The sequence below is a fragment of the Macrobrachium nipponense genome, chromosome 8, assembly GCF_015104395.2.
Source record: "Macrobrachium nipponense isolate FS-2020 chromosome 8, ASM1510439v2, whole genome shotgun sequence".
NCBI classification, from domain to species: Eukaryota; Metazoa; Arthropoda; class Malacostraca; order Decapoda; family Palaemonidae; genus Macrobrachium; species Macrobrachium nipponense.
The window spans coordinates 69,522,797-69,545,296 of record NC_087203.1 but is presented as its reverse complement, the minus strand read 5'-3'; the positions used below and the strand labels follow the sequence as shown (position 1 = coordinate 69,545,296).

Below are 22,500 nucleotides of genomic sequence, written 5' to 3'. Positions count from 1 at the left end.
GATATTAAAGGAAATTTGTAGCTCGATGCATATATATATATATAATATATATATATATATATATATATATGTATATATATATATAGATATGTTATAATATATATATATAATATATAATATATCTATATATATAATATATATATATTATTTATATAATATATATGTATATTTATATATATATATATAAATAATAGGATATATATATATTATATATATATATATATATATATATATATATATATTATTCATATACAGATGTGATTGTATATCAAATTTGCATTCCAGTCACTTATCGCATATTTGAAGAATCGTCCATCATATCCCAGTCCGGTTCCGAGTATGATTTATGGAGAATTGTATGAAGAAGAAGAGGAATTTATTATTTAGTAGATGTAATGGGGAAACCGCTTTCCAATCGCGTTTTGAAAGGATATAGTTTCCTTGTGCACTACCATCGAAACAATTGTCATTTATCTCCGGGCCAATAACTATTGTCCTGAAATGGCGCGTCGTGATTTATAAGTAGTTTACCAATATCTAGTCTCAGAAAACACATGCTTTTATTAGACGGATTTTATTTCTTTCTTACACAGACACATGCACACACATATATATTGATTTATTTATATACATACATGCATTGTCATTGTATATACATATATTATTTTGTTCACCGTTCGCTTTTAACTCTCAGTTGGGGTGGCTCTAGAAGATGTTAATTTTCTGGATGACTTCAATTTACCTCAGTCGATTCATTATCAGGCACATAGTTTAGCATCAGCAAAGGCATATGAATTTGTAAGGCATCTAGTCTACATCGTTCCGCCACGCTACTTTTATTATTGAACCAGCCTGCTGCTGGTAAAACTACTTTTCTTTTTACTAGACTTCGAATATAAATATATATATATATATATATATATATATATATATATATATATATATATATATATATATTACTATATATATACATATATATACATTTATAAATATACACATATCAAACATATATATATATATATCATATATATATATATATATATATATATATATTATATATATATATACTATAATGATAATAAAAAAAATGGCAAAATCCGCGAGGCTCTTTCTTGTTTGTCCGCCGCGGTTGGGGTAGGCAGGAGATCAGGATTCCAGCACAATCTAGCAAGTACCATCAAGCTCATTTATATTTGAATATGAGTACACCTCCACATACATATTATATATATCATATATAATATACACATGTATTTATATATATATATATATATATATATATATATATATGTATATATATATATATGATATATATATATATATATGTATGATATATATATATATATATATATATATATATATATATATATGTATATAGGTAATGTGTGTATACACACACAAACACACACAGCATATATATATATATATATATATATATATATATATATATATATACATATATATATACAAGTGTATTAAATGTTTTTTTTTTTCAAATACTGCAATTTAACCCCTGCAAAATTATTGATAAGAGATAAAATGTCAGTGAAGCTCTTTGTTAGTCATAATTTAATGATGGCAGTAAGTCAGTTTACAAATTAATGATTTCTTATACATACAATAAGGTTAAGAAAGAACTTGACAACTGACTAAATAAATGTGAGGAAGATTTTTTATTTTCTTTTTATCTTGCGTAAGTGTCAAGAAAGTCGAGAACATTGTCGTCTGTTGGAAGATTCCTGCAGACACTTTTGTAGACCAGTAAATACTGTAAGCAAGGCTATGAAACCCTTGGCTTTGGAAAGAGAAGTTTGATAGGTTTTGATCCCAATCTTAGATGATTTTGCAATCTCTCCCGATAACTGTCGGAAACCTAATGATCTTGATGTCCTGAGAATTGAGGATTCGTGATATTACGTGATGTTGAATATAGAATATAGAATTTAGAGCAAGGGTCCAGCACTGGGACGTATGAGGTCATTCAGCTGTGAAACGGAACTTGAGAGTAAAAGGTTTGGAAGGTGTTACAGGAGAAAAACCTCAAAGCATTTGCACTGTGAATCAATTGTTAGAAGAGGTGCACTGAAGGCGCTACCCGTCCTACCGCGTCCTCTTCAGTATCATCTCTGTAGATTAAACACGAGCAATCGGTCGGTTGGTAAGAAAAATATATACTTTGATAATACTCAGTCATATGATCGTCGTGTAAGATCACAGGTTTAACACAGACCTTTTGTCTTCATCTACGTATCGTCGCGATGCTTTTCTTATGTCCGAAAGGCTTGTTTACGTTTATTTTTCCACTCTCTTAAACGGATTAACCATTCTTTAAAGCGTTATAATTTTAGTAGTCATCCTCTTGTCCCTTTGTTAGTTCAGTATATGAATGTTATTTCTATAACTAGACTCTCTCTCTCTCTCTCTCTCTCTCTCTCTCTCTCTCTCTCTCTCTCTCTCTCTCTCTCTCTCCATAGAGCACAAGTTCTGTGGCGCCCAATCCGTAAATATTTAATTACTTCCTGGTATTAAACACGACATGGAGCATTACGTCTAATAACCTGGTATCATAAAATGTTTCGTAGTAATTTGATCTGTTGGCGTTCTCTCTCTCTCTCTCTCTCTCTCTCTCTCTCTCTCTCTCTCTCTCTCTCTCTTTCCTTGCTATTTTGTATGGATAATTAAATAACAGGATGAACAGAGAAGACAAAGACTAAAGAGAAGAGCTACAGTGAGTCGTTTCCCCTTCTAGAAAAACAAGACACATTTATGCTTCGGCTGCATTACGAAGGAGTAGCAGGAAGGGAACTGGCATTTTTCATCTATGAAATCAGCAACAGTCCTAACCAAAAAGATACAAAAGCATTCATAGATATATTAGAAGGATATAATCCTTCAAACTGGAACAAATCTAATGAAAACATCTTGAAAATAATTGAAGAAGTTCCAAATAAAATCCAAGTGGTCAAGAGACTCATAAAGAAAATATACATAAACCAACATATTCCGACAAAGAAAATGAATAAGGTGAATCTTGTGAATATCCTAATTGATGCATTAGGAAAAAGAATGCCAAAAGCATGCAAACTGTGTAAGGTTTGGTATAGCATAGTCAATCCACAAAACCTAATCAGAAATGTGCTGCATGCAACATTCCGACCCATCCACAGTGTGCTGAGGTAATACAAGATTTGAGAAAAGATACAAGAATTTTTTTGTTCAACATGTCTATCATGGATAGACAATGTATTAAATCAAGATTGAATGTACAAATAGTTGAGGATGAAGAAGAAGAGGAAGAGGAAGAAGAAGAAGAAAAAGAAGAAGAGGAAAACGGAAGAGAAGTAAACAAAAATGAAATGACAGAAAAAAAATAAGGAAAACAAAGAACAAGAAAAAAGTATGGATGCAGAGATACTCATTGATACTACATATGAGGCAATAAAGCAGCATACCTACGAAGAAATAAATTACGAATATGACAACAGAAAAAGCAAATCCCGAAGAGGCTCTACCCAGATCTACACAATGACGGGAAAGAGGAAAAAAAAAAAAATAGACAAGGAAAGACAAAATCTGCAACCTTTTTGAAAAGAGGGAATTGCAGATTTGGAGAAAAACAAAGATGTTACTACAAACATCCTAAGATATGTCAAAACTATGAAATATATGGTAAATGTGCATACTTAGATGGATATGGGGATGATTGCAGAGATCTGCATCCAAAAATATGTAAAAACCTAAAAGAAGGAAAAGGATGTAAGTTCGACAAAAAATGCAAATATATGCACCCTGTAGCCATGAATCATAATCAAATAAATAGCCAACCAAGTAATAAAATCCAAAATAAGAAAGAAACAAATAAAGAGAGAAATCAAGAATATCAGGTAAAAGAGAAAAGCAAACCACCAATGAGATATGCAGAGGTGTCAGCAAAAATTTCAAAGCATCAGCTCCGAAATTCTACTCAGAGATAATAACTGTATTTATTATGCAAGAGGATATTGCAGAAACGGAGAAAATTGCAGATTCAGACACAAAATGAATAATTATGATGAAGGAAGATCAAATATTATGGAAAAGTTGGATTTTTTAATGTCAGAATTTCTGGAAATGAAAAAAAGAACAACATACCAGAACAGGAAAGAGACATGGGAAATCCTTATTACTACCAGTATTAAATGGAAGGAGAAAACACGCAAACCATCATAGTGATGAATGCGCAGGGTTTAGTTACGAGTAACTCAAAAAGAAAAATAGAGTACTTAGAAGAAACTAACCCAAAATGAAAAAAAAGAAAATAGATATAATGAATATAAGTGAAACCTGGTATTCCCAAGAGACTGGGAATGATGATCAAATAAAAGGGTTTCCAAACTTATAGATCAGATAGAAAAATAGGAATCAAGGGGGAACCCGCAATATATGGGAAAGGACAAAAAACAAGGAAAAAATATATGAGAAATATAGTAACTCAGAATGTGAACTAATAGCGGTAGAATTTGAATCTGAAAAAATTGATGAACATAGTAATATATAGACCTCCTAATACTAAAGAGTTTGACTTAATAATTGAAAAATGGGATGATATATGTAGAAATCACAAGGACTGGACTATTCTCCTATCTGGTGACTTCAACTTTCCTTTCGTAGAATGGAAAGAACGAATAGGAGATTGTGTTGTACTTATACATATAAAAAAGAGAGTAATAGTAGTGCAGAAGATAAGAGGCAATTTGAAAAGCTATTAGATATACTACTAGAATACAACATTCAACAAATAAATCACCTGCCAACAAGAAAGGAAAATACTTTAGACCTAGTATTTGTGAACGAGATGAATTATGTTAAAGAAAAATAATAGTTATAATGCGAGTATTTCAGACCATAATGTCATAGAATTAACAGTTCATTCCAAAGCAAGTGAAAATAGAGATAAGCAAGAAATGAAAAAGTGGGAAGGGATAGGTGAAAAATACAACTTCTACAGTAAAAATATAAAATGGTCAGAAATTAATGAAGAATTAAACAAGATTGGGATAACATTTTCGTAAGTGATGACATAAGGGTAAATACGGAGATATTATATAAAATATTGGAGAAAATAGTGGAAAAATATATACCGAAGAAGAAAAGTAAACATCATTCATGCATACCAAGAGACAGAAGGATCTTGTTCCAGAAAATCAGAAAGTGGAAAAAAGGTCTTGCAAAAGAAAAAAAAAAAAATGCATGGAAAGTTATAGAACTAAAAAAGTAAGATAGAAAATGCAGAACAAAAGATTATACAATCAAAAGAAATGAAAAACGGGACTTGGAAGAAAAAACCCTATTAAATATCAAGCAAAACCCCAAAACTATTTATACTCATATGCGAAGAAGATGAATAAAAGAAGAATAGAAATAGGCCCCTCTGAGAATTGAAGGGAGATTAACGAATGAAAAAAAAGGAAATTTGCAACATACTGGCAGAACGATATAAGAGAGAATTCACCCCTAGAATAGATAATGAAGATATGATATAGAAGTAAGGGAAGAAAATAGTGAATATTTAGCTGACATAGAAATTAATGAAGCTGATATTTGTGCAGGCAATTAATGAAATTAAAAATGGAGCTGCTGCAGGGCCGGGGGGATGGAGTCCCTGCTATTTTGTTAAAGAAAGTAGTTCATTCTATCGCAAAGCCACTTGCAATATTATTAAGACAAAGTGTAGATACAGGCAAGATTTATGATGAGCACAAATTAGCATATATCACCCCCTACTTTCAAAAGTGGATCAAGACTAGAGGCAAGTAATTATAGGCCTGTGAGTCTAACATCACATATTATGAAAGTGTATGAAAGGGTAATGAGAAAAATATTATGAAACATTTAATAAAAAATAATTTGTTTAATATAGGACAACACGGTTTTCGTACCCGGAAAAAGTACACAAACCCAACTGTTAGTCCACCGTGAAACATATTCAAAAATATGAAAAGCGGAAATGAAACAGATGTGGTATATCTAGACTTTGCAAAAGCTTTTGACAAAGTAGACCATAATATATTAGCAAAGAAAATTAGAAAACACAATATCGTATAGATAAAGTAGGAAGATGGTTAAAAGAATTTTTACACAACAGAAAACAGATAGTTATTGCAAACGATGAGAAATCGGATGAAACCAAGGTAATATCCGGTGTGCCACAAGGTACGGTGCTAGCTGCAATATTGTTTGTTATTATGATGAAGACATAGACAGTAATGTTAAGGATTCGGTGAGTGAGTAGTTTCGCTGATGACACAAGAATAAGTAGAGAAATTACTTGTGATGAGATAGGAACGCTCTACAAAGAGACCTTAACAAAGTATGATTGGGCAGAGGTAAATAGGATGGTATTTAACTCTGATAAATTTGAATCAATAAATTATGGAGACAGAGAAGGAAAGCTATATGCATATAGGGGACCTAATAATGAGACAATCACAATAAGGAAGCAGTTAAAGACCTTGGTGTGATGATGAATAGGAACATGTTATGCAATGATCAAATAGCAATTCTGTTGGCAAAATGTAAAGCAAAAATGGGAATGTTGTTACGGCACTTCAAAACAAGAAAGCTGAAACACATGATTATGCTTTATAAAACATATGTTCGTAGTCCACTTGAATATTGCAATATGATATGGTACCCACACTATCAAAAGGATATTGCACAAATAGAGAGTGTACAAAGGTCCTTTACAGCTAGAATAGAAGAAGTTAAGGACCTAGACTACTGGGAAAGACTACAATCCTTAAAATTATATAGTCTAGAAAGGAGAAGAGACGCTACATGATAATTCAGGCATGGAAACAGATAGAAGGAATAACAGAAAAAAATATCATGGAACTAAAAATATCAGAAAGAGCAAGCAGAGTAGATTAATAGTGCCCAAAACTATACCAGGAAAAATAAGGAAACAGCACACAGGACATTAATCCACTACGCACCAGCATCGATAATGCAGCGTCTATTCAATGCGTTGCCAGCTCATCTGAGGAATATATCAGGAGTGAGCGTAGATGTGTTTAAGAATAAGCTCGACAAATATCTAAACTGCATCCAGACCATCCAAGATTGGAAGATGCAAAATATACCGGAAGATGTACTAGCAACTCTCTGGTAGACATTAGAGGCGCCTCACACTGAGGGACCTGGGGCAACCCGAACGAACTGTAAGGTCTGTAAGGTCTAAGGTAAGGCTCTCTCTCTTTCCTTGCTATTTTGTATGGATAATTAAATAACAGGATGAACAGAGAAGACAAAGACTAAAGAGCTACAGTGAGTCGTTTCCCCTTCTAGAAAAACAAGACGCATTTATGCTTCGGCTGCATTACGAAGGATAAACTTGAGCGTAAAAGCTTCCCCAGCATTAGTGGTTTCGTGAACAGGAGAAGTTATAATTTTATATTAGTCTAATCTGCTGTTCTCATAAAATTATTTTTCCGAGAATGAAATTCTCCGGTTTAGTCGCTTACTTTATACCTCTGCCTTAATTGTTTTTTTCTTTATATCTTGATTGATTTCGTGGAAGTTTTATCTGCACCGTAAGTGCCATATTTTATCCGGCAGTTAATGCCGGTCTGACATTTATCGACAATTTCGGTGGGAAAGGAAATGTACCCAAGTAATTATCGAAGATTCATTGAGACAATAACCGTATTTCATTTTACCGGATGTCTTGTATTTAATCAAAAGCGGCAATTCTGGACTCGTAATTAGAGAGTATACAGAATTAGGGCGCTTTGACATTATTTGTGAAACGCTAATAAGCTGTCATGCGAGGCAAAGATTTATGTGTGATTAGAAAGTTGCGTCGTAGAACTTCAGAAAATTAATGCCGTTCGCCCTAATTAGCAGTTTTTTTTTTTTTTTTTTTTTTTTTTTTTTTTTTTTTTGTTTTTTTTTTTTTTTTTTTTTTTTTTTTTTTTTTTTTTTTTTTTTTTTTTGCCAGCGGCTTTCAGCATTATTTACTTCAGTTTCCCTGTTCATGTCGCATCGGTCGAATTAGCTAATCAGAAGGGGGAACGTTTCGAAGCCCCGAAACCGAAAGGACTGTATTTCGGATTTGTGAAACTTAAAGGAGTGCGATTCGAAATCTTAACACCAAGAGGCATACATTTCGAAGATCCGAAAGCAAAGGGTTTACTTTCTGAATTGCCGAAACCGAAAGGCATACGCGTCAAGTGAAACCTGAAGGCTCGCTTCTGAAATTTGGAACAGAAAGGCGCAGATCTCAAAGTTCCGAAACCAAAAGGCACTTGTCTCAAAGTTTCGAAACAGAAAGGCGCACAGATTAAAGTCATGAGACAGAAAGGCTCTCTTCTGACAGTTTTGGAACAGAAAGACGCACATCTCAAAGTTCCGAATCCAAAAGGCACTCGTCTCAAAGTTCGGCAAACGAGACGCACATCTCAAAGTTCTGAAAACGAAAGGCGCACATCTCGAAGTATTGAAACCGAAAGTCACATGTCTCAAAGTTTCGAAACAGAAAGGCGCACATCTCAAAGTCCTGAAACCAAAAGGCACTCGCCTCAAAGCTCGGAAAACGAGAGACGCACATCTCAAAGTCCTGAAACCGAAGGGCGCTTGTCTCAAAGTTTCGAAACAGAAAGGCACTCGTCTCAAAGTTTTGAAAACGAAAGGCGCACATCCCACTTATAATAATAGGGACCGAAAGGAGAACGTTTAGAAATCTTGATATAGAAAGACACAATTCCCAAAGTTCTGAAACCAAATGGTCTGTATTTTGAATCCCCGAAACCGGAAGGTGTCCGTCTAATAACCTCAAAACCTAAAGTCGTATATATCGAATCCCTGAAATGGAAAGGTTCATGGTAGAGTTATGATCTATGGCCTTAGTTGGGTTGACTCGCAATTCTCTATTTGTAAGTTATTTTCTTGCCGTTTGCTTTCTGTAATTTTATATAACTGGTATGTCTGTTTTGCCGATGATTGCGTTGAATTCGCTTTTCAATAATAATAATAATAATAATAATAATAATAATAATAATAATAATAATAATAATAATAATAATAATAATAATAACCAATGCTGGCCTGAGAACTTAAGAGCCTAAAGGAGGGAAAAAGAAAGCGGTTGTAATTGAACTGGAATGCCGGAGATGTGTTAAGGGAGGAGTGAAAGAGGCTTGGAACTTACAAAAGCAAATTGAAGAACATATTGAAAATTTGAAGCCACAAGAGGGAAAAATAACTGGTATTGGCGGTTGACAAATGAAACATCCAGGAGATCACAGATATCAGTTAGCTAAACGAAGGCAAAGGTTGGATTTCAGTACGTTTAAGAAAGTGCACGAGGTGAAAGGGGAAGGTATAAAGAACTGTAAAACAAATTGATTGAAAGAAAATCAAAGAAGACTTAGAAATAATAGGAAAAAGAATAGGAACTGCGTAACTTCCGAGCTGAACTGAACAGGAAGACTGCTTGGTAAAGAACAAATCTACAAATTGGGGACGAAAATTTCAAAGGCATTCTTCTGTTTGTATGAACAAATTGACTTTGTCGTATCATTACGTATTTTTTGGTACAAGATCTCTCTCTCTCTCTCTCTATATATATATATATATATATATATATATATATATATATATATATATATATATATATATATATATATTATATATATATATAGCGAATACCACGGGAAATGACAGTCAGGAATCCAAGCGCTTTCGTCTTTATTAAGACATCGTCAAGGAGATACTAAAGTACAATCGGAGAAGAAGGCCTCAGGTACAAACAAGATCAGGAATACCAGATGGTTAATTATCAAAAAGGGTAAAAATTAAAAGGGATAATCCAGGATTATCGGATATCACACGGTCACAAACTTAACAGATTCTGACCCTAACGAAATTACAAGTATCTTTACAGTCCAAAACATGTAAAAACTGAATATATTAATTTTGTTGCTTATATTTATCTACAACTTTTTCATTATGAAAGCATCAAGTTTAAATAACCAAGACTTAAATTTAGAACATTTCTATTATTTGACTTGATAAAACAAGATTCAATGATATTCCTTGTAACTGTGTCATTACATGGGACTAAGGCTCTTGCTTGACTCCAGTTAATAGGATGGTCTAAATCTCTCATATGTACAAATAATGCATTCGATATTTGCCCAGTTCTCACAGAATATTGATGTTTGCTTAAGACGCTGTGAAAGAGATTTGCCAGTCTGTCCGTAATAGATTTTATCACACTTTTTGCAAGGAATTTCATATATGCAGCCTGGAAGATCTTTAGGGGAATTTTGATTACTAAACTCTTGACATTAACTATTACTGAAAACAACATTTATGTTAAAAAAGCTTTAAAATTCTAGGAATATCTAAAAACCTTTCATCATAAGGTAATTTTAGAATGTTATGCTTACTAAATTCAAGTTTGTCATTAGTTGAATAAATGTTTTTCTAGCTCTTTTCCATGCCACATCTACAAAAGTCCTTGGGTATTTAAGTTTTCAATGCAATATCATAAATAGTTTTAATTTCAGCGTCAATAAACTGCGGGTGGCTACAGACACGTAAAGCCCTTAGGAACATCCCAGAAAAAACAGAGAATTTAACATTTGATGGTGATTGGAGTAGTAATGAACAAAAGAGGCAATATTAGTTGATTTTCGAAAGACTGAAAAGGTGAAATTTCTATCATTTCTATGGACAGTTACATCAAGAAAATTCAAATTACAATTTCTTTCTTCCTCTACAGTAAATTTTATTGAAGGGACTAATTATTGAGATATTAAGGAATTCCTGGAGGTTTTCGTGAACTGGCCAAATACAGAAGATATCATCACGTATCTAAACCAAATAACTTGTTTGGGGCAAAATTCTTGGTAAGAGTTTTGTCTCAAAAAATTCCATGTATTATTGCTAAGGACAGGAGATAAGGGATTATTTCCCATGGCCATGCCAAACTTTTGTACAAAAAAATTCCCATTGAAACAAAATTTACTATCTTTGATGCATAACCTTATGAGACTAATGAGATTTTCTACACTTAAGGGAATGTCATGACGCTCTAATTCCTCTTCCAAATATTCAAGTAAGTCATCTACAGGCACTTTTGTAAATAAAGAGACAACATCAAAAACTAACCATATTAAAATCATAATTCAAATTTAAACTATTCAATTTGTTTATAAAATCAACATTGTTTTTAACATTCGTGTTAGAAATATTTCCTACCAAAGGAGTAAGAATTTTTTACAAGCCATTTAGATAAATTATAACGAAACTGCCCGCCCACTGAACTAATGATTGGTCTGATAGGGTTATTGATTATATGTCTTGACTAAACCATACATGTAAGGTAGGGAGGCGCATTGCGGTGTAAACTGTTTAATTAAATGGGTCCAAGCCCTTCAAAATGGATTTAATTTGTTTATTAAAATGGGAGTTAACTGTCTGTGTAGGGTCAGACCGTCAGTTTCGTATAAGTATCAGTGTCATTTAGCAATGTCATTATTTTACTTATATAGTCACTTTTTATTCATAATTACCACTGCATTGATTATCTGCTTTTGTCACCTTCACTGTTTCGTCTTCTTTAATTTTCTTAAAAGCCTGCCTGGAGAAATCTCACGGGTACATTGGGGGAGAGGGTTTACTCATAGCACCATACACAATACCTTTACAAATATTGATATCATCAGGGCATAGGTTTTGATTCAATTTTTCTAAATAACAAAAGGATTTTGAGATGTCGACACAGTCCAGGTTACCATTAAAATACACCAAAGCTTAACCCATATCCCTAAGCCCGCTGTCGTAGCACTATCCACTGGTTTGTCAGTATAAATTAATCATGAAGTCCACGTTGGCATTTAGCTTAGTCCAGTCGCTTTCAGCAATAAGATTTTTCAGCTTGACTTGGAGCTTCCTTTCAAGACGGTTGCAGCACTTCTCAATTTCCATAGCAATAATCCAGCATCCGATTCTTCCAATCGACAGGAAACCGTCTGATTAAGCTATACCGTCTGCTTCTAAGTGTACGGAACGCATCATCTACTTCCACTTTTGTGATGTCCGATGTGTTTCTGAAGTATGATGCGTTGAAACTCGTCGTAAAAGTCCGCTCTGCTAGGCGAAAATTCTCACTGGTAAAATCGACTTGGGCATCACTTGCTCGTTCATACACTTCCCCGTAGGAAAGTTGAGTCGGAGTTTCAGTTTGTGAGCGATGATAAGAGCATTACAGAAGGATGTCACAAATAGAACAAGGCTCGGAAAATCAAAGAAAAGGCGTAGAAGTTGCGTGTGGTTTCCATTATGCTTAAAAAATCACAGTAGATGCACGTGACTTCATAAATAAGCGAATACCACTTGGAAATGACAGTCAGGAATCCAAGCGCTTTCGTCTTTATTAAGACATCGTCAAGGAGATACTAAAGTACAATCGGAGAGGAAGGCCTCAGGTACAAACAAGATCAGGAAATACCAGATGGTTAATTATCAAAAGGGTAAAAAATTAAAAAGGGATAATCAAGGATTATCGGATATCAACACGGTCACAAACTTAAAACCGATTCTGACCCCTAACCGAAATTACAAAGTATCTTTACAGTCCAAAACATGTAAAAACTGAATATATTAATTTTGTTGCTTAATTTATTTATCTACAACTTTTTTTCATTATGAAAGCATCAAGTTTAAATAAAACCAAGACTTAAATTTAGTTATCTCCTTGACGATTGTCTTAATAAAGACTTAAAGCGCTTGGATTCCCGACTGTCATTTCCCGTGTATTCGCTTATTTTATGAAGTCCACGTGCATCTACTGTGATTTTTTTTTTAAGCATAATGGAAACCACACGCAACTTCTACGCCTTTTCTTTGAATTTTCCGAGCCTTGTTCTATCGTGACATCCTTCTGTAATGCTCTTATCATCGCTCACAAACTGAAACTCCGACTCAACTTTCTACGGAAGTGCATGAACGAGCAAGTGATGCCCAAGTCGATTTTACCAGTGGAGGAATTCTTCGCCTAGCAGAGCGACCCTTTCGACGAGTTTCAACGCATCATACTTCAGAAACACATCGACATCACAAAAGTGGAAGTAGATGATGCGTTCCGTACACTTAGAAGCAGACGGTATAGCTTTAATCAGACGGTTTCCTGTCGATTGGAAGAATCGGATGCTGGATTATTGCTATGGAAAATTGAGAAAGTGACTGCAACCGTCTGAAAGGAAGCTCCAAGTCAAGCTGAAAATCTTATTGCTGAAGCGACTGGGCTAAGCATGCCAACGTGGACTTCATGATTAATTTATCTGACAAACCAGTGGATAGTGCTACGACAGCGGCTTTGGGATATGGGTTAAGCTTTGGTGTATTTAATAAGGTAACCTGGACTGTGTCGACATCTCAAAATCCTTTTGTTGTTATTTTAGAAAAATTGCATCAAAACCCCCCCTATGCCTGATGATATCAATATTTGTAAAGGTATTGTGTGGTGCTATGGAGTAAAACCCTTCTCCCCCTAATGTAACCCGTGAGATTTCTCCAGGCTTTTATGAAAATTCAAAGAAGACGAAACAGTGAAGGTGACAAAAGCAGATAAATCTAATGCAGTTGATAATTATGGAATAAAAGTGACTATATAAGTAAAATAATGACATTGCTAAATGACACTGATACTTATACGAAACTGAGGTCTGACCCTACACAGACCAGTAACTCCCATTTTAATAAACAAATTAAAATCCATTTTGAAGGGCTTGGACCATTTAATTTAAACAGTTTACACCGCAATGCGCCTCCCTACCTTACATGTATGGTTAGTCAAGACACATAAAATCAATAACCCTATCAGACCAATCATTAGTTCAGTGGCTCAGTTTCGTATAATTTATCTAAATGGCTTGTAAAAATTCTTACTCCTTTGGTAGGAAATATTTCTAACGAATGTTAAAAACAATGTTTAGATTTTTATAAAACAAATTGAATAGTTTAAATTTGAATTATGATTTTAATATGGTTTAGTTTTGATGTTGTCTCTTTATTTACAAAAGTGCCTGTAGATGACTTACTTGAATATTTGGAAGAGGATTAGAGCGTCATGACATTCCCTTCTAAGTGTAGCAAATCTCATTAGTCTCATAAGTTATGTATCAAAGATAGTAAATTTTTGTTTCAATGGGGAATTTTTTGTACAAAAGTTTGGCATGGCCATGGGTAATCCCTTATCTCCTGTCCTTAGCAATATTTACATGGAATTTTTTGAGAACAAAACTCTTACCCAAGAATTTTTGCCCAAAAACCCCAAAAAGTTATTTGGTTTAGATACGTGGATGATATCTTCTGTATTTGGCCAGTTCACGAAAACCTCCAGGAATTCCTTAATAATCTCAATAATTTAGTCCCTTCTATAAAATTTACTGTAGAGGAAGAAAGAAATTGTAATTTGAATTTTCTTGATGTAACTGTCCATAGAAATGATAGAAATTTTCACCTTTTCAGTCTTTCGAAAATCAACTAATATTGCCTCTTTTGTTCATTACTACTCCAATCACCATCAAAATGTTAAATTCTCTGTTTTTTCTGGGATGTTCCTAAGGGCTTTACGTGTCTGTAGCCCGCAGTTTTATTGACGCTGAAATTAAAACTATTTATGATATTTGCATTGAAACTTAAATACCCAAGGACTTTTGTAGATGTGGCATGGAAAAGAGCTAGAAAAACATTTTTATTCAACTAATGACAAACTTGAATTTAGTAAGCATAACATTCTAAAATTACCTTATGATGAAAGGTTTTTTTAGATATTCCTAGAATTTTAAAGCTTTTTAACATAAATGTTGTTTTCGAGTAATATTAATGTCAAGAGTTTAGTAATCAAAATTCTCCTAAAGATCTTCCAGGCTGCATATATGAAATTCCTTGCAAAAAAGTGTGATAAAATCTATTACGGACAGACTGGCAAATCTCTTTCACAGCGTCTTAAGCAACATCAATATTCTGTGAGAACTGGGCAAATATCGAATGCATTATTTGTACATATGAGAGATTTAGACCATCCTATTAACTGGAGTCAATCAAGAGCCTTAGTCCCCATGTAATGACACAGTTAAAAGGAATATCATTGAATCTTGTTTTATTCAAGTCAAATAATAGAAATGTTCTAAATTTAAGTCTTGGTTTATTTTAAACTTGATGCTTTCATAATGAAAAAAGTTGTAGATAAATATAATCAACAAAAATTAATATATTCCAGTTTTTACATGTTTTGGGACTGTAAAGATACTTTGTAATTTCGGTTAGGTCAGATCTGTTTAAGTTTGTGACCGTGTGATATCCGATAATCCTGGATTATCCCTTTTTAATTTTTTACCCTTTTGATAATTAACCATCTGGTTATTCCTGATCTTGTTTTGTACCTGAGGCCTTCCTCTCCGATTGTACTTTAGTATCTCCTTGACGATGTCTTAATAAAGACGAAAGCGCTTGGATTCCTGACTGTCATTTCCCGTGGTATTCGCTTATTTATGAAGTCACGTGCATCTACTGTGATTTTTTAAGCATATATATATATTATATATATATATATATATATATATATATATAATATATATATATATATATATATATATATTATATATATATATATATATAAATATATATATATATATATATATATATATATATATATATATATATATATATATATATATATATATATATAATATTATATTATATATATAATTAGTTATATATATATATATAATTTTTGTTTTTGTTAAATTTTAACTTTAGTTTGCTAATTCACCTAACATATCTACTATACATACCTAAGTGTTGCCCTCATTACTGAGAATTGATGAATAGTACAAGTGGAAAGCTGAAGTTGTGACATTACGGTATAATATATATATATATATATATACTATATATATATATATCTAATATATATTATATAATATATATCATTTGAGCTACAAATGTCCTTTAATTATCTAATTCGCTCTACCTCGGAAATTGATATATTTTCATATATGTACCGAGGGGGAAGGGGGTTTTTTGTTGATAATAATTCGTCCGTACCCCCATGGGATCGAACCACCGTCCATTAGGACGGGAACGAAATCAAGGATCGGACAGTGACGCTACCGAAACGGCTATCAAGAGAGGCTAAATGTTTATATCGATTCTGACCATTTCAAACAAAATCAACGCAGATCTCGTTGTATTTGTAATTAGAATCGACATGGAACCCCCAAACCCCTCCACCATGCTAGCCGATTCGAGCGTTTGACCCACGCAGCCATATTATGAATATTCATCACATCACCGTGATTCATATAAATCATTCGAGCTACAAATGTCCTTATATATCTAATTCGCTCTACCTCCGGAATTGATATATTTTCTATATGTACCGAGGGGGAATTTTTAGTTCCCCGTCCTACTGGACGGTGGGTCGATCCCATCGGGGTACGAAACTTATTATCAACTAAAAATTCCCCCCTCGGTACATATATGACAAAATATCAATTCCGAGGTAGCAGCGAATTAGGTATTAAAGGACATTTGTAGCTCGAATGATTTTATATGAATCACGGTGATGTGATAAATATTCATATATATATATATATATATATATATATATATATATATATATATATATATACATATATATATATATATATATATATATAGTATATATATATATATATATGTATATATATATATATATATATATGTATATATATATATATATATATATATATATATATATATATATATATATATATATATATATATATATATATATATATATATATATTGTCACAACTTCAGCTTTCCACTTAAACTATTCATCAATTCTCAGTAATGAGAGCAACACTTCAGGTAGGTATAGTAGATATGTTAAGTGAATTAGCAAACTAAAGTTAAAATTTAACAAAAACTTTACTTATTTTAAATCACGTCTGAATATATAATAACAAAATAATTACAAATAACCACTTAATAATTACTATGAACAAGAGAATCGTAAGCCACCGGATAACGAGCTCAAAAGTATTAACTTTACAGACTTGGAAGTAAACAATTCCAAGGAATACAAATGTAAAAAACAAGAGGTAATTTCATCCATGCTGTTTGCTACGATCAGCAATCAATAGACGGCGCTAACATCCTACACAATAATAGGTGTGTAATTAGAATTGCTACATAATGATAGGAGGGTTATTATAGTTCCGTCCTGTTAGCAATGAAATTACTATGATAATTTTATTGACAAATTTAGTTGAATTTAAGTGGTTTTCTGTCTAAGACGTGATAATGCGTCGGCGATGGTGTTGTTTGATCCTCAAATGCTGTAGATTTCAATGTTGTAGGCAGACAGGATGTATGACCATTGAAGAAGTTTCTTGTTGGTAAGCTTGGCCCTTTCGAGGAAGGTAAGGGGCTTGTGGTCTATGTAAATGACGAAGCGTGCAGCACCTTCCAGAAAGGGGCGAAAATGAAGGACAGTTGCAACAAGACTAATTAATTCTTTCTCGATGGTAGGCCATCCTAGTTGAGTGCCTTTGAATGTTCCCGAGTAATACGATACTGGCAGCAGGTGTTCCAACAAAGGAGGAAAAGTACTGGTCCCATTTATTTCTTGCAGTAGGACACCACCAAATCCAGTATTACAAGCATCGACCTGTATAAAAAAAGGTTTAGCAAGATTAGGAGCTTGCAACAAAGGAGATGAATTCATGAATAACTTTAGCTGCTGGAAGGCCTTGTCGTGATCCTGTGTCCAGTGAAACCTTACTTTGCTTGATGTCAAGGCATGTAGAGGAGAAGTTATGATGGCAAAATTAGGACAAAACTTTGATTTTTTATCATTAGGAGTGGGAAATGAAGTTACAGCCTTTACATTAGTATCCTTGGGTAATATAGAGCCACTGCCAATGACATGTCCTAGGGAAGTAACTTTTGCCTTACCAAATGAACTCTTGGCTAAATTAATAAGGAGATTAGCTTTCAGTAGTCTTTTGAAGAGTTCTTTTAAGATCTTGAGGTGTTCGTCCCAGTAGTTACTAGCAATTATGATGTCGTCCAAATAGACATACACACCCTCTAAACCACGTGTAACTTCATGGACCATCCTTTGGAATGTAGCTGGAGCATTAGTCATTCCGAATGGCAAAACTTTGTATTCAAAGAGACCAAAAAGTGTTATAAAGGCTGATATCTCTTTTGCCCTGTCTGTTAATTTGATTTGATGATAACCCTTCAAGAGATCAATCTTGACTGATACAGAATTAACCTTTCTATAATCCGTAAACATACAATAGGAATTGTTAGGTTTTTTGACTAAAATACAAGGCGATGCCCAGGGAGACTTACTTGGTGCAGCCAAATCTAGGTTTAGTAAATACTCAACCTCAACCTTCAAGGCTGGTAATAAACGATGGGACACGCGATAAAAAGGTTGATGAACAGGACTGGTGTTTGGTTCTAGCACAACATCATGTTTCACCAAGGTACAGCAACCAGAGTGTCTGAACATATTGCAGGATAAGACTTCAGAACAGCCTCTAATTCTTCCCTTTCCACCTTAGGAATATGACCAAGATACTGTGAAAGTAGAGAAAGAATTTGTGAATTACTAGCATCTTTCCATGACAAAATATGATTATGAGCCAAAGTTTCTTCTTCGTCTGGTTCAAGAGGAGCTAAAAGTTTCTCTACTTATCAGGTGAACTACCTGTGGAGAAATCTTTGCAGATTGGTATGGTTTTATAAGATTAATGTGCACTAACTGGCTAGGTTTCCTTTTATCAGGAGTTTCAATTGCATAAGTTGTTTTAGTGATTTTATAAGGACCCATAAATTTTTCCCTTAATGGAGCTCCATGAACTGGTAGATATACAAGTACATCATATCCTACTTTGAAAGTTCTAATTTTGGCCTTTTTATCGTAATGGTTTTTCATACGAATCTGATTGTTAGTTAAATTCAGATTGGCAAATTCATAAATATGGTCAAATTTAACCTTAAGACTTTGAAGGTATTGTGGAATACTTACTTGCTGGTCTTTGTAAGTACCTCTTAGGATGTTTTCTTTTACCATACCAAGGTTTGTCCTAGGTCTACAGCCGAACATCATCTCGAAGGGAGAAATTCCAATAGACTCATTAGGTGTACTCCTAAGTACATACATAAGCAGATCCAGACCCTCATCCCAGTCTTGTCCAGTTTCACAAATGTACTTGCGCAGGAGGCTTTTAATAGTCTGGTGTATCCGTTCAATGGCTCCATTAGTCTGAGGGTGATAAGCTGATGCAAAAATATGGGAGATGTTTAACTGCTTTAAAGTTTGCTTAAACAAATCACTAGTGAAGTTTGTCCCCTGATCACACTGAAGCTCCTTTGGAAAACCAAAAATGGTGAATATTTTAAGAACATTAACAATAATTGTTTTAGCAGATATGTTTTTTATAGGTATGGCCAAAGGAAATCTAGTAGTTGGACACAACACAGTTAAAATGTACTCGTTTTGTTTTTTAGTTTTGGGAAGTGGACCAACACAATCTACAATTACCTTCTCAAAAGGAGAATTAGGTACTGTAATAGGAACTAATGGTGCTGGTGGTATTTTCTGATTTGGTTTACCAGTTACCTGGCAGGGATGGCAAGATTCTATGTGGCGCTTTATATCCGCTTTCATACCAGGCCAGTAATAATCGTCCAGCAAACGCTTATAGGTTTTTGGAAATGCCTAGATGAGAATGTTGAATGAGCAAGATCCAATAAGGCTGCACAAAGATTAGAAGGAACTACAAGCTGGTAACTATCATGCCAGGAATTTTGTCCTGCAATCTTCAAAGGTCTATAACGTCTCATGAGGATGTTATTATCAAGATAGAAATATGGTAACTTACTTACATCAACATCATCTTTTAATTATCAAAGTATTCTTTCAAACTATCATCAGCCCTTTGATACTGTACAAATTCATCTGAGGGAATATCAACAAGATCAGCAAGGACTTTTTCACCTAAGGTACTTTGATCTACGTTACCTGTGTGTTCAGTGTCTCTAGAAGTTGAGGTTGTAGACCTGGTGACTACTTGGCAGGGAAGCTCTACCACAGGGGAAAAGTCTTTGCTAGCTTTTTCAATAACTGCTTCAGGCTGAGTAATGATAAGACTAGGAGTACTGTTAGTTTGAGTCATTACCAAGTATCTTGTCTATGTTCTTGCAAGGCAGGTCGGAATCCAACAAGGCGACATTAGTTGAACCTTTAAAATAAGGACAATCAAGAGAAATCTGTACAATAGGTAAAACCTTTTGACAAGTCAAATATGACACAGTTACATATTGATCTGTTGGTTTAGCTAAATCTTTTAACTTTGAGCTAATGATAGTTTGAGATGATCCTATATCTCTCAAAATTTGCACTGGAATATCATTTACTTTACCAGGATATATAAATGCTGTAAAGTTTGATAGAGGTTGAGCACAGTGTAGTGTCGTTTTATTTGCAGTATTCCCTGATTTGGGTCCTTGTGAAAAAGCATTAGGAGAAGCCTTACCATGAGATGCTTTGCGTTTGGGGCTAGGACAGTCTCTAATATGATGACCTTCTTTCTTACAAAAAGTACAAACCTGAGGGGCAGATGAAGGAGAGGACGAATGTGGTTTAACTTTATGAATGAGATGGTAATCATCAGCTAATAGGGCAGCCATTTTTCCATCTTTTTCTTGTTTTTCTCTAATAAACATGGACACATTAGCTGGAATACGCCTCAGGAATTCCTCTAAAACTATTAAATTCTTTAATTGTTCTAAAGTAGTTATTTGTTCCTTATCTATCCATTTATTAAACTGCTTCAACTTCAATGTGAAAAACTCCAGATAGGTTTGAGCTTGATTCTTCAAAGTTTGTCTGAAGATTTGTCTATACCCTTCTGCTGTAACTATAAGCATCCATTATGGTAGTTTTAAAGACTTCACAATCCCTTTCTTGGACAAGTTGTGCTGCCACATATGCAGCTTTTCCTTTGAAGGAGTTTCTGATTAAGAGAACATATTGGTCTCTAGGCCAGTTGAGAGACTTTGCAGTGTTTTCAAAAGTTATGAAAAATACATCAGGATCTTTTTCATCGAAGACAGGCAGGAGTTTCCTTGCTTTACTAAGGTAGCTGTTTTTCTGCCAACTTTTCTCCTATTCTTATGGCTGATAGTTCCTTTTCCAACAGAAATTTTTCTTTTCGTTTTAGTTGAAGTCTTCTTTGCTCAGCTTCTACAATTAAGCTTGCAGCTTCTACCTTCCTTTGTTCAGCTGCTGCTGCAGCATTTGGAGCTTCAAGCCTTTTTTGTTCAGCTTCTACTGTTCGCTGCCGCAGTTCAAGTTGAAGTTTCAATTTCACTATCTCTGGGTCTTCAGTTGTAGTAACTGTACGAGCAGCACCTCGTTCAAGTGTTAGAAGCCTTAAGGGAAGAGCCTCCTCTTCAGTTATGCTACCACTATTTATCAAGACATCTAAAATCTTTCCCAATAGTTCAGCTTTCACCACAGTGTGACCTACAGATATTCTTGCCCTTACAGCTATTTGGCTAAGCTGGTCCTTCTTAGCTTCCTGTAGTGTATTCAGGTGCTCCCTGCGTGCACCTAAAAATTTTTCAAGATCAAAAGGCAACTCACCACACTGATAAAATGGAAAATATCACTGGAAATTATATTAATACCATACACAAGCTATACAACTTAAAAAGGTTAGGTCATTCATGGATTTATGGTGCGAAGGCACTCACAAACCACAGGAATTACCTTAATCCTTAAGTCCTACAATGAATAATTGTCCAGAAAATTCACTTAAATGATCGAGCATTTGCTACCAGCTAATTTTAGAAATAATCCATACCAATCAGAAAACTTAGTTCACCACTAATGCACAACCACTAACAATCTTGAATGAGCAGATTCTTAATGAAGAGAATAATTGGTAGTACCAACTGTTACCTGAACAAGGAATAAACCTTTATGTATCCATCGAGGTAGAACGAAGTTCTTGACGACGTGGTCGTACAAAATGAAGCGGAAATCCTTTAAAGAGCGAAGGTCGTACCCTGAGTAAGAGGAACAGAGGTTCCTAAGAAAGGAATCATTCAATCCCTTATGATGAGGTTTTGAATGCCTCGAAGCACCTCGAGAAGTTGGGGCGACTATGAAGATATCGCTAAGCGATGGTAGTCGACAGAGTCAAGGGTTAAAAGAATGACGAATTCTAGGCTGCCATTACCCTGCCTGCGCGTCCTCCAAAATCTTGATGAATGCTTAAGATGACGTGTAACAACACGACATTCTCGTAAGTGAAAGTGTGAACGCGCTGGAGAACACTACCTGGTGGTGGCCCGTGTTACAAACTAGCAAAATATCAATAATACACTACATTCATGTTGTCCATCCTCACAGAGAAACAACAAAATTAACTTCACAAT

The 22,500-nt window shown here is 34.2% G+C and overlaps 1 protein-coding gene across 2 annotated transcripts in view; it reads left to right on the top strand.

The window, feature by feature from the left end:
* LOC135222825 (neural-cadherin-like) overlaps positions 1-22,500 on the top strand; it is a 399,888-nt gene that overhangs the window by 77,004 nt on the left and 300,384 nt on the right. The window lies entirely within an intron of this gene.